Source organism: Pangasianodon hypophthalmus, chromosome 29 (assembly GCF_027358585.1).
Source record: "Pangasianodon hypophthalmus isolate fPanHyp1 chromosome 29, fPanHyp1.pri, whole genome shotgun sequence".
Taxonomy (NCBI): domain Eukaryota; kingdom Metazoa; phylum Chordata; class Actinopteri; order Siluriformes; family Pangasiidae; genus Pangasianodon; species Pangasianodon hypophthalmus.
In genome coordinates this window covers 14353556-14363101 of record NC_069738.1, presented here as the reverse complement: position 1 = coordinate 14363101, position 9546 = coordinate 14353556, and positions in this window count along the sequence as shown.

The window sequence follows — 9546 nt, the reverse complement described above, 5'->3', positions numbered from 1 at the left end:
TCTGATCGTCTTGGAGAATCCAGTTTATTTCAGTTTATATTTTCAAGAAAAAGAACAATAATCTGTTGACATACCATGGTTCAGATTATGTTGTCTGAAAAAGTATTCACTTTCTGCCCTCATTCTCCCTATCACAGATACCCTAATGGACAAAACAGCTGCATTCACATCCCAGCAGAATTACTGTAATTATGTGCTTCTATCTGGCAAAAAGGAGCTGAAGTGTCTGCTGTAATTATCAGTTAGAAAACCCACACTGGAAAATGGAACAAATAAATGCTAGACTTCTGAGGTTTAATCATTAACTCTCATTGCTTTGGATCAGCTCCCTAGAGATCCATGTGCTTTTCAGCTTATGTCACGTCCAATTTAGAGAAATATGCAATTACGTAAAAAGGTATAGGAAAATGCTTTTTTCTGATGTTATTTCTGTGCTGTTTTTGATCTTGTGGTCAATAAACACTGCCCTTGGTGACTGCAGTTACTATGAAGGAGAAGGAAGGAAGGAAAGAAATCACTTTTGGAGGGTTTAGTATTAGGATTAGTTAATAAAGTGAAACTATATTGTCATTTGCATTTCACATACTATATACAGTGGATATAAAAGTCACAAAAGTAAAAATTACAGGTTTTTGTTATATAAAAAAAGAAACCAACATTCAAGTAAAAAAAACACACATTTTAGGGGAAAAAAGACACACGTGCACACCCCTGTATAATGGGGCATGTGACGGTGCTCATAATGAACCAACCACATTCAAACTCATGTTCAAAAGTAATTATTATACACCTGTCATCAATGAAGTGATTCCAATTAACCCCAAAGACCAGCTTGGTTTCTTCCGACTGCTGAAGCCATGGTCCTCAAGAGCTTACAAAGCATGTACAGGATCTCATTGTCAAAAGATATTGATCAAGAGAGGGGTACAATAGAATTTCCAAAACATTAGACGTACCATGGAACACCATGAAGGCCACCATCAACAAGTGGAGAAAATGGGCAGCACACTGACATTACCAAGAACAGGACGTCCCTCTAAAATAGTTGAAAGGATAAGATGAAAACTTTTCAGGGAGGCTGACAAGAGACCTTCAGCAACATTAAAGGAGCTGCAGGAATATCTGGCAAGTACTGATTACTCTCTGCATGTGACAACAATTTCGCATATTCTTCATATGTCTGGGCTATGGGGTAGGGTGGCTAGAAAAAGGGCTAGATGGAAGCCCTTGCTCAATAAAAAAACAAACAAACAAACAAACAAAAAAAAAAAACAGGCATACCCACACACACACACACACACACACACACAGAAACACTTCTTGACTATGCTATTCAAGAGGCAGAAACATGCTTGTAAACTGCCAGTGTCCTGCAGAGTTTATTGATGTCTATATTGTTAGTTAGATTCAGTAAGGACTTTCTGTTTCAGTAATAATGAGGATTTTGCCATCAAGTACTCACTTTTCCAAGCTGGGAAAAAAAAAAAAGGTAGGAAGGGATGAGGGTATAGAAGTAAAAAGAACAAAAATATTTGAAGAAAGTATTGATATCTGAATATAATTAAGGCAATCTGATGGTGAGTATCACTGTCAGGGCCAATATCAACTTACTTTTTCTTTCACCTGGTTTGTTGGCTTCAGCCATAAAAATTGCCCTTTATACCATTTAGCACTACTCACTTAAATTTAAGATAATATTTTTGTGATTTTTTGACCTATCTTTTAACACTCCATAGAGTCTTAATTTCAATAACTATCCAAAACATGATGACATTTCTAAATATCTTATTCTACCTTAATTGTACTGGTTAAGGCAGAGCTCAAACACCTGTAACTAATAAATGGTCAGATGGATTCACACAAAACTGGAAATCCATGATCAGGATGAGATTTTGAGCATGTCCGCAAAGGCTGAGGCATGATCCACCATAGGGGATTGGGTAAAGTTCAAACAGGAGCTGTAAGTCTGATTGTCCTGAAATTTGGTATGCTGTTGTGGCAGCAGAACAGGAGGCGGGTTGAACCAGCAGGTAAAGTGTGATGATTCTCATCTGTGTGCAATGTTAGCTAGGTTACTTACATGTTGTTTGGTTGTCTTTTGGGGAGAACACTGTGAACTGAACAGAAAACACTGAAAATTGGTCGCAGAAAAGTTACAAATAAAAGAAGCACAAAGCCTTGTAAAAGGTTGCCTGCCACCCACATATACGACATATGACGTCCAGGTTACTTAATAAACATGGCTGCTCTTAGTCAATTAGATTTTAGCAGGCATTTCACAGTGTGAGGAACCACCATAAAACTTGAACAGTATATTAAACTATGGCCTCTTTAGTGTTCTATGTAACAAAAGTTGCTCGGTATCCAGAGATCCCCACTTGTGGCTTTATTTTCTCTTAGTTATGTGTGAACAGAATTAACACTGCATCAAAGCTCTGGGTTTCTCTGGGTTTTGAAGCTGTTTACACAAAATACTTCATTTACGACACCGCATTTCTGTTCCACGTAGAGGCATACAACAGCACTGTCTTATTACAAGTAATTGCTCAAATTAATGTAAAGATCTCCGTATGTAGCTAGAGATAGACAGAGGCTCATATTAATGTTTATTTACAGAACGCCTCAGCAAAACATGAGCAATTTATGCCTCATTACCTAACCCATCAGTGATGAAAGGCAGCACCCTTTTCATGGAGATTTTTTAAAATTAAATCTCCACAGTCACCAGGTAATAAGCAAATTTACCATAAATTCCCTTCATGCAACCTTCTTCCTGTGATAAATCAACTTTTTGGGGGTGTTGTTTAGCTGGTAATACATGACTGACTACAGTCAACAACTGACAAATTTTAAATTGCCTTTAATTATAAAAAGTGGAATATTAACATGCTTGAATGTTTATTAAATAAAAAATGTCTAGGGCTCACAGGCCCATGGTTTTTGCCTTATAAATTAAAAAAATATCTAATTGTCACAAAGTTAAATCTACTTAAAATTGGCACTGATAATGTATCCAAATATTTTAGCAGTTATCAAACCATTGATTATAAAACCTGACCTTCACTCTGGTCAACTGACAACCAAAAGGCCAATATCAAACCTGCTCACCACAGTAGTCAGACGGTGCTGGTTAAAGTAGTATATGACTTCTGTTCAGGGTTGTGTCTCCTTGCTTGTATTACTTGAATTACTTGATGTCAGTGCAGCTGTTTATACCATGGATCACAGGCTCCTAAACGAACTAAAAAAAATTTTGGACATTAATATCAGCGAGAATAGCACTGCTCATGTGTTTTGTATTTAGTTCCTGCCATGTTTTTTTTTTATATAGGCAGGTGCATTTTGTTTTAACTTGCATCTTGTCTCTCCTCCCTGTCTTGTTTAGCTTCCTATTGTGTTGTGATCATATGCATCTGTTTTTGATCATAGTTCTTGATTACTTTGTATATTTATGCCTTTTTGTTTCTCCATGTTTCCTAGTTTCTAGTTCCTTGTTTTGTGTATTTCTAATCTTTATCTATTTATGTTTGCAATTATGCCAGCGCCACTTCAGCACCACCCATGTTGTGGAGAGCACGGGAGCGCATGGCTGCAGGGGGCGGAGTAATCAGGCACGGCTGGCAGCCAATGAGGGCTGTGGCAGCTCCCTACCCTCCTTGAGAAGATGGGAGAGTATAAAAGGGGCCTGTAGTAATGGTAAGGCAGACAGACTCAGGCTTATGCCCCACACTAACACTGTTCCCTCTATGTCTTACAGACAACGACAACGACAACGACAATAAATACGAGGACAGCTCTCCCAGCACCCACAGCAGCGCCAAACTGTCTGCCTGCCAACCACAGAACCCCTTGGGTCCCGCCACTGCACTGCAAGCACGCTTGACCCTGGCAGTCACGTGCATGCATGAGGACATCCAGGAGGTACTGGCCGCCAGGGTCCACATGCAGAGCCTGGCTGGGGAGTGGCCCCTCCTCTTGGGTCTCATCCTGGAACTCCCAGTACCCCTGCTCCTCGGGCGAGACTGGCCGGGCTTCCCCGCCAACCAAACCTCCAAGCAGTGAAAGCGGAGAAGACTGAAGACCATGCAGCTGAGGGTCTGGCAGGCCTGCTTGGCCAAGAGCAACAAAGACACCTGGGCAACGTCTGCAGAGAACCCCATTCCCTCTAACCCTGTCTCATCTGTGTTTACGCAGGTTGCCCAGGAGGGGAATTTTGGAAGGGAGCAGAAGGACGACAACTGGCTGAAACACTGCTGGAGACAGGTGCAGGTCATTGAGGGGGTACAGCAAGATCCTGACCAGCGCCTGCGGGCATCATGGTCCATGGGGACGTCCTCTACTACCACACGGAGCGTAGAGTTCAGCCCTGTGATCTCCTGGTGGCCCCCGCTCCATGCCATCCCGAATACATCTTAGTCATCATGGACTACGTCACCTGATACCCGAGGCCATGCCACTTCAGAAGGCCACCTCCCGGAACATCGCCCGAGAGCTTCTCCTCCTCTTCAGCCAGGTTGGAATCCCCAAGGACATCCTCACCAACCAAGGTACGCCCTTCATTTCCAAACTAATTGCAGATGTGTGTCAGTTGTTGGAGGTGAAGCACCTGTGGACATCTGTCTACCACCCTCCAACAGATAGTCTGGTGGATTGATTCAACCAAACCTTGAAGAGGATGCTTTGAAGGGTGGTAGACAAAGAGGGGAGGAATTGGGACTCCCCTATCTCCTCTTCACCATCCGGGAGACTCCTCGAGAGTCCACTAGCTTCACTCCCTTTGAGCTCCTCTTCAGACGGTGACCTCGGGGACTGAACATGGCCCGGGAGGCCTGAGAAGAGCAGCCGTTACCGCTCCCTAATCGACTATGTGCAAGAAATGCAGAAGCAAATTGACTGAGTGCAAATTGACATCGTCCGGGAGCACATTGAGGCTGCCCAGCAAGAGCAGAGGAGGACCTACAACCATCCAGCCCAGCCCTGGGAGTTCCAGCCTGGAGACCAGGTCATCCTCCTCTTTCCCAATGCCACCTGCAATTTCCCAGCTCGCTGACAGGGCCTGTACATGGCCCTCAAGAGGGTGGGTTCTGTACTACCTCCTGCAGCAACCAGGTAAGAGCTCAGACACCAAACTTTACCATGTTAACCTGTTAAAGAAATGGACTGACCCGGCCCCTGTGGTATCTGCATTTGCAAGTCTCGCCACAGCTCCACCTGAGTGTGCCTTGATCCACTGAGGAGGTGAGCTCACCCCAGCCCAGAGCCAGGAGATCTCGGAGGTGGTGGACCAGTTTGTTGACATCTTCTCCTCCACCCCTGGCCTGACCCATCTGTTCCACCACGACATCAAGACCCCACAGGGAGTCGTAGACCACCGGAGGCCATATCATGTCCCAGAGGCCCATCGTAAGGCTATCGAGGAGGAAGTAAGCCGGATGCTTCATGACGGCACCACTGAAGAGTCCACCAGCCCTTGGTCCAGCCACATCGTCGTGGTGCCCAAGTCCCAAGGAAGCATCTGGCTGTGCAACGACTTCCCAGAAGCCAAGCCAAAAACCATGTTCTCCTCCTCGTGGTGGCCACTGGCAGTACCAGGTCCTCCCCTTCGGCCTGCATGGGGCTCCTGCGACATTCCAGCAGCTTATGGACATTGTCCTGCAACCCCACCAACAATACTCTGCCACCTACATCGACGATGTCGTAATTCATTCCTCCATCTGGTCCAACCACCTACACCAACTTAGGGAGGTCCTGGGCGAGCTCCGGAAGTCTGGGCTAACTGCCAACCCCAAAAATGTCACCTGGGGCTCACAGAGGCACAGTACCTGGGATATTGCATCAGCAGAGGGCTCCTGATGCCACAGGAGAAGAACGTGGAAAGCTGTCAGAGACCATCTGCCACCGACCATGAAGAAACAGGTACATGCCAAATTTCTCCTCGAATCCCTCTCCCCTTTCAGACCCCACAAATAAAGGCCAGCTGAAGACAGTAGTAGGCTCTGAGCTTGGGTGGGGGTTTACTGTGATGACAGGCTGGCAGCCCATGCACATAAACCAGCAAGCACTCCTCACTCTACTGCCGCTGTGGTGCTGAAAGAACAGGGCCACTTCAGCACCACCCATGTTGTGGAGAGCACGGGAGCACGTGGCTGCAGGGGGTGGAGTAATCAGACATGGCTGGCAGCCAATGAGGGCTGTGGTGGCTCCCTACCCTCCTTGAGAAGATGGGAGAGTATAAAAGGGGCCTGTGGTAATGGTAAGGCAGACGGACTCAGGCTTATGCGTCACACTAACACTGTTCTCTCTGTGTCTTGCAGATAATGAGGAGGACAACTATCCCAGCACCCACAGCAGTGCCAACCTGTCTGCCTGCCAACTGCAGAGCCCCTTGGGTCCTGCTGCTGCTGCACTACAAACTCTCCTGTGCTGTGCCTTCTAGGAACCACCATGACCCCTTCACCCACAGCACCAAGCCTGCACTACCACCAGGCACCCCATTTCCCCCTCCTGCACCTGTAAATAAAAGTCACGTGTGCACCTTACCTTCCTCTCCTGTGGTTCATGCTCAGCCCTCCACATACGCTAAGCGCTACACCCCATATATGCAACTTCTGGGAAAAATTACTTGTAAACATGGTATTAGCTTCCACTGCTGTGAAATGTCCTGTGAAAAGACATTAAACATTAGATGCTGAGTAACTTCTTAATTTCTACTTAATTCTGACAAGACAGCAGTACTTCTACAAGGACCACAGGCAGCTAGAGGTACTCGTTCTGATTATGTAGTAACTCTTGATTGTGCACAATGTATTGGTTGGCGGGTCACAGCATGAACAGGCAAGTGAAATGCCTTCATTCATTGGCCATATTGATGTATTTGACAAGATGGCAGAACCTTGGACCACATATGATAAGCGGTCCACTTCTACCACAGCTCCCAGCAGCTCAGTGACTCATTGAAAGTTCATGCTCCCTCTCTACCAAACAGTGAGTGTAGTAAATGTATGCACTGTGGCAAAACGAACCACAATGCCAACAAATGCTACTACAAAGACCAGCCATGTCACACATGTGGAAATAAAGGTCACACATCACACATTTCCAGAAAAAAGGAGAATTTTATAAAGAAATGACAGCTTTTATACAATGATTACAATATATATTATTATATATATAATAATATTAACAATATATATTATTATATATATAATAATATTAAAGCTGCAAGCAGCATTTTCGGGGGCCAAGCACCCAGACTCTGTGAGCCGCACATTCACAGACGCGCTACAAATGTTCCCTAAGCAATCACAGGAAAGCAGAACCATAACGATTTGTATTTTCACTCATATCTTTTGACCATGGACAGTGGTGGAATTCTCTGACTGTAGGAGGAAAGGTCTAGATGAACAAATGAGCAGCAGGGTGGCATTGCTGCTGTAGCTGCCACTACTGCTGTGACCTGTGGAGTTGTCTGTTGCTACTTTGACCTTTGGTCATGATTGCTACTCGTTTGACTTAAAAATCTTTGAGGGCCCAAGCACTGAAAGTGTGCAAGGCACTACTGCTTTAATAAGGATTATTATTATTATTATTATTGTTGTTATTATTATTATTATTATATTAAAGGTTTCTGTTGGCTTTTGGGGCCCTTAACATGCTCAAAAACTCATTAAATTTGTCACACAGGTCAGAGTCATCAGCCATTAGGCCTGTGTGACTTAAAACAGACTTTTAATTAGTCTTCTTATATTTACCCAAATCGCTTCAAACTTGGTCAAACTTTAATATGGATTTTTAGAAAAACAATCTTTTTTTGAAAAGATATCTACTATATAGCTATAATTACACTTAATCTTTGTATAGCTGTTACATTGTTATTCAAATCAAATCACAAACTAGGAGAAAGGCACATAAACAGAGCTGTGTTGAACCCCCTTAAATGCGTGTACCCACTACACATTACTTCACTAAAATTAATTAATGGCTAATAAGGATAACAACATATATCTCTTATCTTCTTCATTCATTATCTTACTAAATATTAGCTGTATGTTTGGACATGGAAGCTGTTGTAAAGCCTTAGACCTGGGCTTAACCTAACACATCTGTGCAAAACAAGTTACAGTGCTCACTTCACTATGCATTGTTTTCATACACCCACCAGGTGGCGATGGCACCGTAGAGCTTGGGCCCATTATTGCTCCTTGCAGCTATATTTTCTTCTTGCAATTTAAAAATTGCAAGACTGATGTTTTTTTCTCATCAGTCTGGGCCTTTTTTCCCCACTTTGTGCAAGTTTAGACAGATCTTGATATGATGTGAGCCAAATTTGGTGAAGATTGGACAAAATCTGGAGGAGGAGTAGCAAAAATGGCAGTTAGATGGAAGCTTTTCATTGTTATGTTATTGTAACTTTTGACCAGTAAGTGCCACTGTCACAAAATTTGTTATATAGCCTCATGGCATGGTCCTGAAGACACCTACCAGGATTTGTGTCAGTGTGCAAGGTTGATGAGATACAGCCTCACTTTCTGTTTGGTGGCTTCGCTGTCAGATTTGTCGGCACATTATGGGGAAATCGTTTGGAATATCAACATTCTTTTGATACTTTTGTCCAGGTTGGTCTGAATATGATGAATATGTGCCAAATTTGGTGTTGACTGGACATAATTTGTAGGAGGAGTAGCAAAAAAACAGTTTTTGACAAAATCCAAGACAGCCAACAGGAAGTACACTTGAATTTCAGATCTAGGTGTGCATTCACTTCTGCATATTCCAGGAAATTATAGGAAAAAAGAACTGGGAATTTAGCCAAAACTCTTGAAATGATATAAGAAAAAAAAGACAGTTGTTACAGTTATTGACCACGTGGTGCAGTCACGAAACTTCTTGGGTGCATCCAGGGCATGGTCCTGAAGATACTTGTCAAGTTTCATGATGCATTGTTGAGATACACTCTCACATCTTATTTTTTGCATTTGCCAGCATGTTACAGGAGAATGGTTTTGAACATCAAAATTCCTTTGATAACATTTAGTCAGACAGGTCTCAAGATGATGTGAGCCAAAAATTTGGCGGAGGAGTAGCAAAAATGGCAGTTAGATGTAAGCATTTTTAGCATGTTATTTTAACTTTTGACCAGCAGGTGGCACTATCATGAAATTTGTTGCATAGCCTCAGGTCATCGTCCCGAAGATGCCCACCAAGTTTTGTGTCATTGCTCAAAATCATTGCTGAGATACAGCCTCACATCCTGTTTGATGGCGTACAAGCACCTTCTGTGCTTGGCCCCCTAATAAATCCTACAAATATTCAATTACTCCTACTTGACATGGTGCACTAACGAGCATTTTGGATGGACAGACGGGAGGACAGTCTGAAAACATAATGCCTCCACCACTCAAGGTGGAGATATAACAAAAGAAAAATGCTTTCTGAGTCACTGCTCCATATAGCTCATGCAGATCTCACACTGTGCACATGGCAGCATATCTCCAATCATGTAGTTAATTTTAAAAAATATTAATTTGTTCAGTGTACATCTAACAT